Source organism: Neovison vison, chromosome 3 (genome assembly GCF_020171115.1).
Source record: "Neovison vison isolate M4711 chromosome 3, ASM_NN_V1, whole genome shotgun sequence".
NCBI lineage: Eukaryota > Metazoa > Chordata > Mammalia > Carnivora > Mustelidae > Neogale > Neogale vison.
The window spans coordinates 39,616,605-39,631,793 of NC_058093.1; positions in this window are offsets into that span (position 1 = coordinate 39,616,605).

Genomic DNA, 15,189 nt, shown 5'->3' on the forward strand with positions numbered 1-15,189 from the left:
CTTTTCTTATGTTCAAAAGAAAATTCCTGGGCACCTGGGTGGCTCAGTGGGTTAAGCCCCTGCCTTCGGCTCAGGTCATGATCTCAGAGTCATGGGATCGAGTCCCGCATCGGGCTCTCTGCTCAGCAGGGAGCCTGCTTCCCCCTCTCTCTCTCTGCCTGCTTCTCTGCCTACTTGTGATTTCTCTCTGTCAAATAAATAAATAAAATCTTTAAAAAAAAAAGGAAAGAGTCTCCAGAGCCATATGTGGCTTCTTTGAATGTAGATTTGATAGGCCAAGTGAAAAAAAAAAAACAAAAACAAAATTAAGGAAATCTGAGCACTGAATGTTTGATGATATCCAGGGATTAATGTTCAATTTCTACCATGTGATAAAAGCATTACTTTTTTTTTAAAAAGAATCATTAACTTTCAAAGATACAAATTGAAATATCTCAGACAAATCAATATAATGGAAATATATGGGTAAAATATTGAGGAAATTAGGAATATGGATGAAATAATATAATATTGGGAATATGTTTCATAATTTTCCAGGAGTTGGGAGAAGGAAGAAGGACAAATGAAACAAAGGTGGACAAAGCTGGGGGATGTGGGTTAGAAAGTTGATTATTCTGGTCTTTCTACTTTAACATATGCTTGACAATGTCCCTAATAACAGATTTTTTTCTTTTTTTACATTTCTTTTTTTTTTTTAAGATTTTATTTATTTATTCGACAGAGAGAGAGATCACAAGTAGGCAGAGAGAAAGGAGGAAGCAGGCTCCCTGCTGAGCAGAGAGCCTGAGGTGGGGCTCCATCCCGGGACTCTGAGATCATGAACCTGTGCCAAAGGTGCCCTATAACGGATTTTTTAAAACATCAATTTCAGGGGGGCTCCTGGGTGGCTCAGTGGGTTAAAGCCTCTGCCTTCAGCTCAGGTCATGATCCCAGGGTCCTGGGATGGAGTCCCGCATAGGGCTCTCTGCTCAGCAGGGAGCCTGCTTCCTCCTCTCTCTGCCTGCCTCTCTGCCTACTTGTGATCTCTTGTCTGTCAAATAAATAAATAAAATCTTTAAAAAAAAAAAAAAACATAAATTTCAGGGACACCTGAGTGGCTCAGTCAGTTAACCATTTGCCTTCACCTTAGGTCATGATCCCAAGATCCTGGGATGGAGCCCCTCATTGGGCTCCCTGCCAGCGGGGAGCCTGCTTCTTCTTCTCCCTCTGCCTGCCGCTGCCCCTCTTGTGCTCTCTCTCTCTCTCTTTCCCTCTCCCTGACAAATAAATAAAAATCTAGGGAAAAAACCACATTGATTTCAACTTAAAAGCTGCATCCTGTGTAATGGTAAAACACTAGGGTGCTTCTCATCATGATCAAGGGCAAAACACACGAGCACACCCACAGTCACGACCTAACTAGGGCTGGAAGCTCACGAAACAGTAAAACAGCCACGAGAAATATGACTAGTAAAAAGGAAGTTGTATGATTTGAGGATGATACAGTTGGCTACTCCAAAAAAATCCAAACCAAGTGCAATATTTCAAATTTGTGACAGTGGAGCAAAGAGGCTTGCATGCAAGATCAGCACTCATAGGAAGAACAGACATGTTTGCTTATATGTTAATAACAATCGATTAGATTATATAATGGTGGGAAAGACCCTATGAAAATAACCAGAAAAAAATATGAGGAGTAAAAAAAAAAAATGTTAAATAACTAGAGTTTAATTTTTTTTCAAAGATTTACATATTTAGGGGTAACTGGGTGGCTCAGTCGTTAAGCATCTGCCTTCAGCTCAGGTCGTGATCCCAGGGTGCTGGGTTGGGGCCCCGTGTCGGGGCCAACCGGGCCACCTAGGCCCCCCCTTAATATAATTCCCACCAAGATATGGGGGGTCTTTTACATCATTATTGAAGCATATTGACATGTGATAAATTTCTTGTATCAAAAGTGTATAATGTCCTAGCTGTGACATACAGACTCATGTCAAACCATGACAACAATCAAGACAGTAGACTTATCCATCACTCGTACCCCCATCGAATCTCTTCCTTCTTCCTTCTCTGCCTCCCTCTCCCCATTCCCTGCTCTTCAGGCAACCACTAATCTGCTTCCTATCAACAGCTACTTTTTAGTCTCCCCCCGCCCCGAAATAAGCTCTACACTGAACGTGGGGCTTGAACTCACAAACTGGGTATCAAGGTTTACATGACCTATCCACTTAGCTGGCCAGGTGCACTCAATAGCTCCGTTTCATTTCCTATTCATTGAATGGATATACGAAATTTTAGCAAGTAGCTGAATTTGCAAACATGAAATCCAAGAATAATGACAATCGCCGTTATCGATACTGAGATGGGTTGTAAAAAACTGACTCTCTTCATTGGGGTGGGTGGAAACAGTAGGGAAAGAGTAGATGCCATTCTCTTATCAAGTGGTGTGATAGGTTCTAGAAGAGATGACGTTTCTTTTAACACTGGAAGCAGGTCGTTGAGGAAACAACAGACTTGCATGCTGGGGGAAACCACAGATACCTCTCAAGGGAGTTGCTTGGGGTCCCTAGGGGTGTGCTGGTGCTTTCTTACTTTGCAAGTCGCCCATGCAGACTACAAAGGCTGTTGACAGCTCTGGAAATCATAGAAAGGGCTTTTGCCAAATACATTTTTGCCTGGAAAAAAATGCTTCATTCTCTGCCCAATGGACCTAAGTGATAAAGAAAACTCTCCATTGTCATTATTATTCAATGCCTTTTACACAGACAGGCACAGACGATAAAGACGTTCCCCACATCTCTGCAAGATGTTCTATCAACATTCATAAAAGTCATCAATTTTATCAGAAGCAGGTCTCACAATCACTGCATTTGTAAAAGTTTACCAGGAAGTGGGAAAGCCGTATATGAAAGGTTTAAACATCTCACTGGCTTTCAAAGGACAAGTCCTAAAGCATTTTTCAAACTAACCACAGAAGTCTTACTCTTTCTGAATGAGAAAGCAACCCCACTTCTAGAATTCCTTTGAAGGAAAAGATTTTATCCTTGGGTTTTCTTACTTGGCAGCTATTTTTAGCCATATGAGGGAGATGTCTTCCTATCCAACGTCCAAAAATGAACATTTGTGATGTTCCTAGAAAATTTACAAGTTTTCTTGGTTGAGCTGCCCAATACGGAAGAAGAAAACAGAGCCAGCAATATCCCTGCAAATGATCAAAAGCTGGGGAAGAGTTTTACCAGGACAGAATATAGACACAAATGCTCTACCAATTTCCTTGCAGAGAGCCATTTGCCAACTCCCAGAAATACTTCATAACTCTTTCCAAAGTCTTTAAGTTTCAATTGAAATCGAGCCATAAAGCCGTAATTCTTTCCTCTCTGAGATAATGTGTTTATGAGTTGTGACCCAGCTAAGGATGAACTCACTGTTCTTAGGACAAAAATACTTTTTACAAGTAGAATTTAACAAAAGGAGCCTTGAAGAATTCTAGTATTCTTTGAGAAATCCATGTCTCCACCTAGCAAAGCAAGCCCTGGTTGCTTAGATAAATATCTATGCAAATCAAGCTTTCCAGGACTTACACCAGAAAAAAGAAAGATGGTACAAACATTTTCATACAATTTTTTTTTGAGATTTTATTTATTTATTTGACAGAGAGAGAACACAAGTAGGCAGAAAGGCAGGCAGAGAGAGAGGAGGAAGCAGGCTCCCTGCCGAGCATAGAGCCTGATGTGGGGCTCTATCCCAGGACCCTGGGATCATGACTTGAGCCAAAGGCAGAGGCTTTAACCTACTGAGACACCCAGGTGCCCCTTTTCATACAAATTTCTTGTGTGTGTGGACCTATTACGTTTTAATTTCTCCTGAGTAGATACTTGGGTATGGAATTGGAGCCACAGGGCAGGTATATGTTTGACTTTACAGTACTATAAACTGTTGGTAGAGCAGGATGTTGAACTTTATAACAAACATTCACTTTCCAAAACGGATGTATCATTTTATAGTCCACTGGCAGTAAATGAGAGGTCTAGCTCTCTAGCCTTGACAACACTTGCCACTGTCAGCCATTTTAATTTTAGCCAGGCTGGTACAGTGGTATCTGCTTGTGGTCTTGATTTGTATTTCTCTGATGACTAATGACATTGAGCACTTTTTTAAAAAATATTTTATTTATTTATCTGAAAGAGAGATCACAAGTAGACAGGCAGAGAGAGAGGGGAGAAGCAGGCCCCCCACTGAGCAGAAAGCCCAATGTGGGGCTTGATCCCAGGACCTTGACTGAGATCATGACCTGAGCTGAAGGCAGAGGCTTAATCCACTGAGCCACCAGGCACCTCTCATTTTTTTTTTTTTCAAGAGAAAGAGAGAAAGCATGTGCTTGAGGGGAAGGGGAGGGGTAGAGGGAGAGAGAGAGAGACTCTGAAGCAGGCTCCATGCTCAGCTCACAGTCCTCCAAGTGGCTGGATCTCATGACCTGATCTGAAACCAAGAGCCCATGGCTTCTCTTCACCAACTGAGCCACCCAGGTGCCCTAAGGTTCGAATACCTAGTTTTCTAAATACTATTTCTTGGGGCACCTGGATGGCTCAGTCATCAAGCCTCTGCCTTCCTCTCAGGTCATTTTCCCAGTGTCCTGGGATTGAGCCAAAGTAGGACTCCCTGTTCAGCAGGAAGCCTGCTTCTCCCTCTCCCACTCCCCCTGTTTGTGTTCCCTCTCTGGCTATTGCTCTGTCAAATAAATGAATAAAATCTTTAAAAATAAATAAAAAATAGACACGATTTGTTGAGAAGACTGTCCTTTCCCCATAGAATGCCTAAGTACCATTATAAAACAACTAACTGTGACTATGAGGAATTACTTCTGGAATGCTTCCTCTGTTTCATTGATCCCGTATTTATCCTTACAAAAGTCCACAGCCTTGATTACTCTTATAATCAATCTTGAAATCATTTAGTGTAAGTTCCCCAGTTTTGTTTCTTTATTTTTCGAGATTGTTTCGACTAGTCTACTCCTTTGCATTTCCATAGAACTTTTTAAATCATCTTGTCAATTTCTACTAAAAAGTTTGCTGAGATTATGATGATTGGGTTGAGTCTATAAATTTGGAGAGGACAACATCTTGACAGTATTGCATCTTCTCACCCACAAACTGGTTTGTCTCTCCAGTTTAGGTATTTCATTTCCACTCATAGTGTCTTCCTCATCTTTTGCTGAATTTATTTTGGCGGTGAGGAAGAGGGAAGAGAGGAAGCTCCGGTGGGAGGGCGGTCGTTGGGGACGGAGAGGGAGGGAGCCGTGAGTAGTGACCGCTAGGGCCGCGCCTGAGAGTGGGGCTGCGTGGAGATGGGCCAGTGAGCCCATCTGTGTGTCCTCTTCCCCTCCTGGATCCTCAACCGCGAGGAGCACCTCAGGCTCCAGCAGCCTGGTTTTTTGTTTTGGTTTGGTTTTTTAGATTATTTATTTGTTTGACAGACAGAGATCACAAGCAGGCAGAGAGGCAGGCAGAGAGAAGAGGAAGCAGGCTCCCCGCTGAGCAGAGAGCCCGATGTGGGGCCTGATCAGACGACCCTGAGATCATGACCTGAGCAGAAGGCAGAGGCTTAACCCACTGAGCCACGGAGGCGCCTCTGTTGCCCTGTTTTATGAGGTCTCTTTACACTCTTTTACACCAGGAAAGGGTCTCAACTATCTTGGGAGGAAAAAACCTTGAGCCCAACACATTGGGAAAAAAACGTCTCTACTCCTTTCTGTTCCAAATTCATTTTCATCCTTTCCTGTGTCAATAAAAACTTATGGAATGAACACCACCATTGGGGGGGGGGCAAAACAAAACCACCTTCCCCTCCCTGAGTTCGCCAGAAGCTGGAGGGTGCTAGGCCCCTGTGTAGCAGTGCAGAGAATTCTAGTGTTTTCCCTCCTATCTCTGTATATGGGCTGAGAAATTACACTGTCTCCGTGTGAATATGGACAGGTGATATTTACTAACATGTATCTATCCACTTTCTCCTGTTTAAAACAATTTGTTTAACTTTAAAGAGATGGGGCTATGAAAAATCAGCTAAGGGTGGGTTTGAGATGGTTCGATGAGTTAAGCAGGCATTTTGACATTTGACTTCTCATTTGGCCTGTTTCATTGTAATGTTTAATGGATGTCTTTGCAGTCTAAAATGACAGTTTAATTTTAATTTTTAAAATATTTTTATTTTTAAATAATTTATGTATTTATATAAATTATGTAATATAATTATGTTATATACTATATAAATTATATAAATATTTTTAATATTTTTATTTTATTACTAATTTATTTATTTGACAGAAGGAGACATAGTGAGAGAGGGAACAGAAGCCAGGGGAGTGGAAGAGGGAGAAGTAGGCTTCCTGCTGAGCAGGGAGCCTGATGCAGGGCCCCATCCCAGGATCCTGGGATCATGACCTGAGCTGAAGGCAGAAGCTTAATGACTGAGCCACCCAGGTGTCCCTAAAATGACACTTATAAAATGAATTTTCGCCAGACGATAACTTGAGCCCAGCCACTTGGTAAGAGAAACAGCAGAACCTGTAGGATATTACTTGGAACTGACATTCTCTATTATGGGTTTGTTCCTGTTTACTTAAAACTTTTCTTTTTGTTTCAATGGAAAGAGGATGACCAGTTGTTTTTTTTTTTAAGATTTATTTTATTTTATTTATTTGACAGGGAGAGACACAGCAAGAGAGGGAACACAAGCAGGGGAGTGGGAGAGGGAGAAACAGGTTTCCCACTGAGCAGGGAGCCTGATGCGTGGCTCGATCCCAGACCCTGAGATCATGACCTGAGCTGTAGGCAGATGCTTAACGACTGAGCCACCCAGGTGCCCCGAGGATGATCAGTTTGTTTTTTTTTTTTAAAGATTTTATTTATTTATTTGACAGATAGAGATCACAAGCAGGCAGAGAGGCAGGCAGAGAGAGAGAGAGGAGGAAGCAGGCTCCCCGCCGAGCAGAGAGCCCGATGCGGGACTCGATTCCAGGACCCCGAGATCATGACCTGAGCCGAAGGCAGCGGCTTAACCCACTGAGCCACCCAGGTGCCCCGGATGATCAGTTTTAAAAGTTAAAATTGTATGGGTGTCTCAGGGTGCCTGGGTGGTTCTGTCAGTTAAATATCCAACTCTTGATCTCAGCTCAGGTCTTGATCTCAGGATTGTGAGTTCAAGCCCTGCTTTGGGCTCCACACTGGGCATGGAGTCTACATTTAAAAAAAAAATTGTACAAATGTCTTTGTTACAATAAAAGAAAATGTGTCTGTGTACACACACAAAATTTATTTCTGAGTATTTTTTCTTAATGCAGTTATGCTAATTTAAAACTTTTATTTTCCAATTGCTTGCTGCTTTATATATAAGTAGAACTGATTTTTCTTTTTCTTTTTAAGGTTTTATTTATTTATTTGACAGAGACCACAAGTAGGCAGAGAGGCAGGCGGAAGCAGGCTCCCTGCTGAGCAGAGAGCCCTATGTGGGGCTCCATCCCAGGACCCTGAGATCATGACCTGAGCCAAAGGCAGAGGCTTAACCTACTGAGCCACCCAGGCACCCCTAGACTTTCCATTTCTTCTTGTGTCAGTTTTGCAGAGTTGTGTTTTCAAAGAGTTTGTTCCTTTTGGCTAAGTTGTTAAACTTATTGGAATAGAGCTGTCCATAATATTCCCTCATCGTATTTAATATTTGTAAAATCTGTAGTGATATTTCCTCTTTCATTCCTGACATTGGCTATTTCTGTTTTCAGTTCTTTTTTCTTATCAGTCTTGCTACCTATTGTCCTAATCCTTTTAATCCTTCCAGTGGATTAGTTTACCTTGATTTTTCTGTTATCAATTTTCATTATTTTCTTTTTTGCATATTTTAAGCATAATTTCCTCTTCCTTTTTTATCTTTTTTTTTTTTAAAGATTTTATTTATTTATTTGACAGAGAGAAATCACAAGTAGATGGAGAGGCAGGCAGAGAGAGAGAGAGGGAAGCAGGCTCGAGCAGAGAGCCCGATGTAGGACTCGATCCCAGGACCCTGAGATCATGACCTGAGCCGAAGGCAGCGGCTTAACCTACTGAGCCACCCAGGCGCCCCTTCCTTTTTTATCTTAAGCTAAAAACATAGATCATTAATTTTGAACCTCTTTTCCATTCTTTTATAAAGCATTTCAAGTTATAAATGTCCATCTAAATACTGCTTTAGCTGCATCCCAAAATGTTTTATCATTCACTTTTTTTTTCTCAATTTATTTATTTTCAGAAAAACATTATTCATTATTTTTTCACCACACCCAGTGCTCCATGCAAGCCGTGCCCTCTGTAATACCCACCACCTGGTACCCCAACCTAATAATTGTACTGGTTATTTCTACTTTTTTTTTTAATTTTATTTATTCATTTGTCAGAGAGAGAGAGAGCACAATCAGTGGTAATGGCAGGCAGAGGGTGAAGCAGGCCCCCCACTGAGCAAGGAACCCAATGCGGGACTCAATCCCAGAACCCTGGGATCGTGACCTGAGCTGAATGCAGACATGTAACCGACTGAGACACCCAGGTGTCCCTGTGGTTTGAACTACAAATGTGCTAATGAATGCGCTCATCCCCATTTATTTGAAAGTGACTTATTTCTCTTTCACTTCTGAAGAATACTTTGTAGATACAGAATTCTAGACTGATATTTCTCATTTAGCACTTTAAAGATACTGCTCATTTTGGGGGCACCTGGGTAGCTCAGTCAGTTAAACTTCCAACTCTTGGTTTTGGCTCAGGTCATGATCTCATGGGTCAAGGAATTGAGCCCTTTGTTGGGGTTTGGGCTCCATGCTCAGCTGGGAGTCTGCATGAAGATTCTCTCCTTCTGCTCCTCCCCCCACTCACATTTTCTCTCTAAAATAAATGAATAAATCTTGAAAAAAAAATCATCCATTGTCTTTTATTTTTCCTTATGAGAATCTAGCTATAATTCTTACAGCTGTTCCTCTGCAGGTAATAGATCTTTTTTGTTTGGTGATATTAAAAATTTTCCTTGTTGGGACGCCTGAGTGGCTCAGTGGGTTAAGCCGCTGCCTTCAGCTCAGGTCATGATCCCAGGGTTCTGGGATCGAGTCCCACATCGGGCTCCTTGCTCGGCAGGGATCCTGCTTCTCCCTCTGCCTCTGCCTGCCTCTCTGTCTGCCTGTGCTCACTCGCTCTCTCTCCCTCTGTCTCTGACAAATAAATAAATAAAATCTTTAAAAAAAATTTTTCCTTGTTTTTCTTTCTTTTTTTAAATATTTTATTTATTTATTTGACAGAGAGAGAGATCTCAAGCAGGCAGAGAGGCAGGCAGAGAGGGGGAAGCAGACTCCCTGCTGAGCAGAGAGCCCGATGTCGGGCTCGATCCCCAGACCCTGAGATCATGACCTGAGCTGAAGGCAGAGGCTTAACCCACTGAGCCACCCAGGCGCCCCTTTCCTTGTTTTTCAACAACTCATTTATGATGTGCAGAGATGTGGCTTCCTTCTTGGCTCTGTGGGTTGTTTCTCATCAAATTTAGAAATTTTCAAGGATTATCTTCCAAAGAGATGTTTTTCAGTCCCATTCATTCTCTCCTCTCCCTCATGGACTCAATTACACGTTAGGCAATTTAATATTGTCATTATGGGGGCTCTCCTCATTTTTTTCTTCGATATTTTTTCTCTTTGAGTTTCAGTTTAGATAATGTGGGGGGGTAGTGTCACCTGAGTGTCTTTGTTAGGTTCGATGACGAGTGGAGAGTTGTGGGAACACATGATAGGACCAACAAGAAGGTATGAGCTAAGTTCATTAACATGGGGAAGACAGTGAGGCCTGTTCTTCAAGTTCCTCTTGGTGTTCCTATCTTCAGAGATAAAGGTGCTCCTTTCCTCTAGCTATAGGGAGGGCACCTTGCACTCGGGGGTCTATGACCTGCTTTAGGGAAGGTCACAGAGTCTTTCTTACATCTGTTGTTTCTCACATTCCTTCAGCTTGAAATATTCAACATGTCAAGATGTTATGTTTTGGGGTAGCATGTCCTGAACTCTGTCAGCATTTTCTATTGATCTGTTTTCTGGTTAACTGATCATTTCTGGGGCACATGGGTGGCTCAGTTGTTAACATATTTAACATATTTGTAATGATTAAACTCCTTGCCTACAAATTTCAACATGCAAGTTGTATTTACTGATTGACACTCTGTCTTGATTGTGGACTGCATTTTCATACTTCATTGCATGCTTAATTTTTTTTTTTTAAGTAAACTCTATGCCCAACATGGGACTCAAACTCATAACCCTGAGATGAAAATCCACATGCTTTACAGATAGAACCAGTCAGGCACCCCTAGTAATTTCTTTCTTACTGGACATGACACGTTGCTCTGTAGAGTCTGAACTCCATTATCCTCCTCTGAACACTAGTTTGTTCTAGTAGGCAACTGAATTCCCAACAGAGCACCTTGGTAATGTGGGGGCTTAGTTTCAAGCTTTAGACTTTGTTAGGGTGGACCTATTTTGGTTTTGCATTTGGCTCTTAGTCCTAGGCTCAGTCCTTATGCCTGAGATGTGGCTCTTACTTCTACAGTATAGTCCTTCAAAGTTTCAAAGAAAAGCTTGAAATGCTTATCAAAACCTTATAACTGGGCAGAGCTTCAACTCCCAACTGTCTCTCACTAGCCCCAGGCAGCTGCTGGCATCTGTAGCCAGCTCTTTCCTTTTTCAACTTTCTGCTGTTTTCCCCTGGGCTCATGAGATACTTCCCCAAGCATACACGATATAGGACTTGGCCAAGAATATGAAGGCTATTGAGTATGCAGATTTTATGGCTCTGTGTCTCCTGTATTTTCACGAAAATTTCCAGACTCAAACTCTAAACTGACTCCTCAGTGCAGTAAGACCCCCTTTCTGCTTGAACTCTGTCTGAGGAGTCATGCTAACTGGGGAATACCCTCAGGGGGTAGGAAAACTATCCCAGGAAAGACAAAGTACTCCTGTCTTCTTTCAAGGATATCAGACATCTGCTCCAGTTTCTATCTGGTACTATTTGTCCAATATCTTTTTTTTTTTTTTTTTTAAGATTTTATTTATTTATTTATTTGACACAGAGAGAGAGATCACAAGTAGTCAGAGAGGCAGGTGGGCGGGGCGGGGGGGGGGTAAGCAGGCTCCCTGCTGAGCAGAGAGCCCAATGCAGGGCTCCATCCCAGGACCCTGAGATCATGACCTGAGCTGAAGGCAGAGGCTTAACCCACTGAGCCACCGAGGTGCCCCTGTCCAACATCTTTAAAAGTTGATTTATATTTTGTATAGAGTTTACAGTTGTTATCGACAGGAAGGTCAGTCTGTTGTAAGCCACTCTGTCATTACCAGAACCAAACTCCCTAACTTAACTGCATTTTTTTTTTAAGATTTTATTTATTTGACAGAGAGACAGCAAGAGAGAGAACACAAGCAGGGGGAGTGGGAGAGGGAGAAGCAGACTCCCCCCCACCGAGTAGGGAGCCTAACTCAGGGCTTGATCCCAGGACCCTGGGATCATGACCCGAGCCACCCAGGCACCCCACTTAACTGTATTTCAAATGCAAAAATATTTTCTCTAATGCATTAGTGAACACACATAAAATTCTATCACAAAAGTTGTGCTTAAAAATTTTAATGGGGGCGCCTGGATGGCTCAGTGGGTTAAAGCAGGGAGCCTGCTTTGCTCTCTTTCTGCCTGCCTCTCGGCCTACTTGTGAACTCTCTCTCAAATAAATAAATAAAATCTTTAAAAAATAAAAATTTTAATGATTTTACCTCAATATAATTGGTTTCCTTTGTAATCCTTATTTTTTTTTCAAGATTTTTAAAGTAATCTTTACACCCCACATGGGGTTCAAACTCACAACCCTGAGATTGAGAGTCACATGCTCCTGACTGAGCCAGTCTGGTGCCCCTGTACTCTTTTCTTTTAAATAAATAATCTTGAGATTATTCTGAGAGATTCAAAGGCTTTACCAGAAACCCTATACACAAATGTGAAGAACTTTAAAAATACATGTTAAGAACAGGAACATCAGGCCTCGGTTATCTCCCACTATCACAGCTTTCCCTGCAGCTGGGGGGAGTTTCTCCAGGCTTCCTTCGTTCATCACTGAGTACCTACTGCATGTCAGGCACTGTCCTAGGCCCATGAGACAGAATAATGAACAAAACCAAGTCCCTCTACTCAGAGCTTGGCAGGGACTTATGTGTTCTTTTCATGTTTCCATGTGGAGGGACCAGTAATAGAGGAACTCTATGGGCCTTTGCCCTCAGTGGCTGCGTTACCTGACCTGAGGGGGACAGCAACTGATGCACAGCTATTAATTGCAGTCTGTTGAAAGGATCTAATCCCAGGACTCTTTGTTCTTTTCTTTCCCTCTCCACCACAGCCCGGTATCACAAAGCCTCCACACTACTGTGTCTGCCCATTCTGAGGGTGGAGAAGGGACTTTCAGGATGGAAGGAGCGATCATCTATCAGAGGCTGCAGGTAAGCAGGTGGACAGAAGCCACAATGCTGGAAAAAAGGAGTGGGAGGCAGGAGTGTGGTCCTTCTCAAAGTTTGGCAATGAAAGGAAGTGGGAATAACTGGGTGGGGAGGTCAGATCAGGGGACGGTCTTTTTAAATTTATTTGGCAGGCAGAGAGAGCACGCGTGCACATGCACAAGCAGGGGGAGCGGTAGACAGAGGGAGGAGAAGCCGACTTCCTCCTGAGCAGAGCCCAACATGGGACATCATCCAGACTCTGAAAGCAGATACTTGACTGACTGAACCACCCAGGCACCCCAGGGGACAATTTTTTTTTTTTAATGAGAAGTGTGGGGACATTTTTAGATTGAGGGGAGACAGAGACTGAGATATAAGAGATCATTAGGGGCACTGAGGTGGCCCAGTTGTTGAGCGTCTGCCTTCTGCTCGGTCATGACCCAGGGGTCCTGGGATTGAGTCCCACATCGGGTTCCCCCTGCTCTGTGGATAGCCTGCTTCTCTCTCTCCCTCTGCCTGCCACTCCCCCTGCTTGTGCTGCCAAATAAATGAATAAAAATCTTTACACCAAACAAAACCAAAGGAGATCATTAAGTGAACCAAGCACAGAAAAATGGGGTAACGCTGAGAAAGGGCACAAGACGAAGGTTCAATAAAATGGAGTTGTCTGTTGATTCCATAGCATCTCTCAGGTGTGCTAAGTGGACTGTTTCCTTGCAGATTCCCAAGCCCCAGCACTTAACCGGAGAGTAAGTTTGAAGTCAAAAACACATTGGGCTGAAACGAAGCCTCAGGGTTCCACATCCTTGTGGATGTGCTGCCACCTGCTGGAAGAATGACAAAAGCAGCGACAACCATTTCCTAAAGGGAACATGCTTTTCTAAAATGGCTGCAAAATCTTCCCCCAACCCACCAAATCCAAAACCAGTCGTCAGGGAGGCTTAGGATTAAAACATTTATTTGAAGGATTCCAGTCCCTGTATAGAAAGCTGATGTTTCCCCTTTGGCCTTTCAGGGCTACCTTCAATCTCCCTTCCATTCCACCCAAGTCAGACCACCTCTGGAACTACCAGCAGTAACAGGGCTAGACTGTCGCCCTTCCTTAATGATGAACCAAGTAGCAGAAAGTGAGAACGAACCTTAATTTTCTGCCCACAGCAGGTATATAGAGGGGCTGAGGTAAATGCCTGGTACACCCCAGGCCCGGCGTCAGGAACATTCTTTTTTTTTTTTTAAAGATTTATCCGTTTGACAGAGATCACAAGCAGGCAGAGCAGCGGACAGAGAGGAGAAAGCAGGCTCCCCGCTGAGCAGGGAGCCGGACATGGGGCTCGATCCCAGGACCAGGAGACCATGACCTGAGCGGAAGGCAGAGACTTCACCCACTGAATCACCCAGGCAACCCGGAACATTCCCTCTTTTATTAAAAGTATATTGGGACGCTTGGTGGCTCAGTTGTCAGCATCTGCCTTTGGCTCAGGTCATGATCCCAAGGTCCTGGGATCAAGCCCCGCATTGGTCTCCCTGCTTGGCAGAAGTCTGCTTTTTCCCTCTCCCACACTCACTGCTTGTGTTCCCTCCCTCACTGTCAAACAAAAAACATCTAAAAATAAAATTTAAAAAGCATACATAAGTGGTCCAGTTGGTTAAACATCTGACTTCAGCTCAGGTCATGATCTTGGGCCCTGAAATCAAACCCCAGGACTGGCTCTCTCTGCTTATCAGGAAGTGGGCTTCTTCCTCTCCCTCCATACACTCTCTCAAATTAAGAAATATACATAGAAGAGCAACTCTTAATGGTGGGAGTAAGTTTCCCTTCTCTCCAGCAAGTTAAGGGACAAAACCTCCACCCGAAGCCTGGGGCAATCAAATCCTATTTCACAGCATTTGAATAGTCCCTGGGCATGGGCTGTGCTCGGCCTGGGCCAACAGCAACCCCAATTCATGTTCCTAATGGCCAAATCCCCTGTTTTCAGGTTTTCTTAAACCTGCAGACCTACAGGAGAGTAGACAACCAGGATAAGCACCCCCATAAGAAAACGCTGTAGGGCCATTAAGACCCTAGAAATCCTTTGCTGGGTCTCAAAAGAGCCTAACACCAGCCTCATGGGCCTTCCTCCAAGTCCAGTGCTGGGGCACTCACCTGCCACTGATACAAATTTTGAATGCCACTCATCTTTGCTGTAGTTTAAGAGCTAACAGACTTAAACCCACGTGCTCCAACTCAAACTTTTGATTCTAGAGTTACAGAATGCCAACTTTTTTTTAGGTTTGACTGGTCAGAGAACTTGCCCCTGCTGGGTGGCTTTCTTCATAGCAGCACCAAACTGCCAATGGCACGCTCCCCCTCCAAGGAGGCCATCTGTCATCTCCATCCACAGTACACGCAACAGGACTGGTTCAGGTCACAGATGATGTGTGAACCTTAGGTCTCCTCACCCCATAATGCAACCCAAAACAGGACAAAACTGAACTGTCCATTGATTTCGTTTGGCTGCCCTCTAAGCCCAAAATTCTCCAGTGTGTATGTGCATATATAGAACTTTTTAAAAATATTTAAACAATGACATGCTATGCAACCATCAAAAAAAATGAAATCTTGCCATTTTCAACAACGTGGATGGAACTAGAGGGTATTATGCTGAGTGAAATAAATCAGAGAATGACAATTATCACCATCTCCCTGATACAAG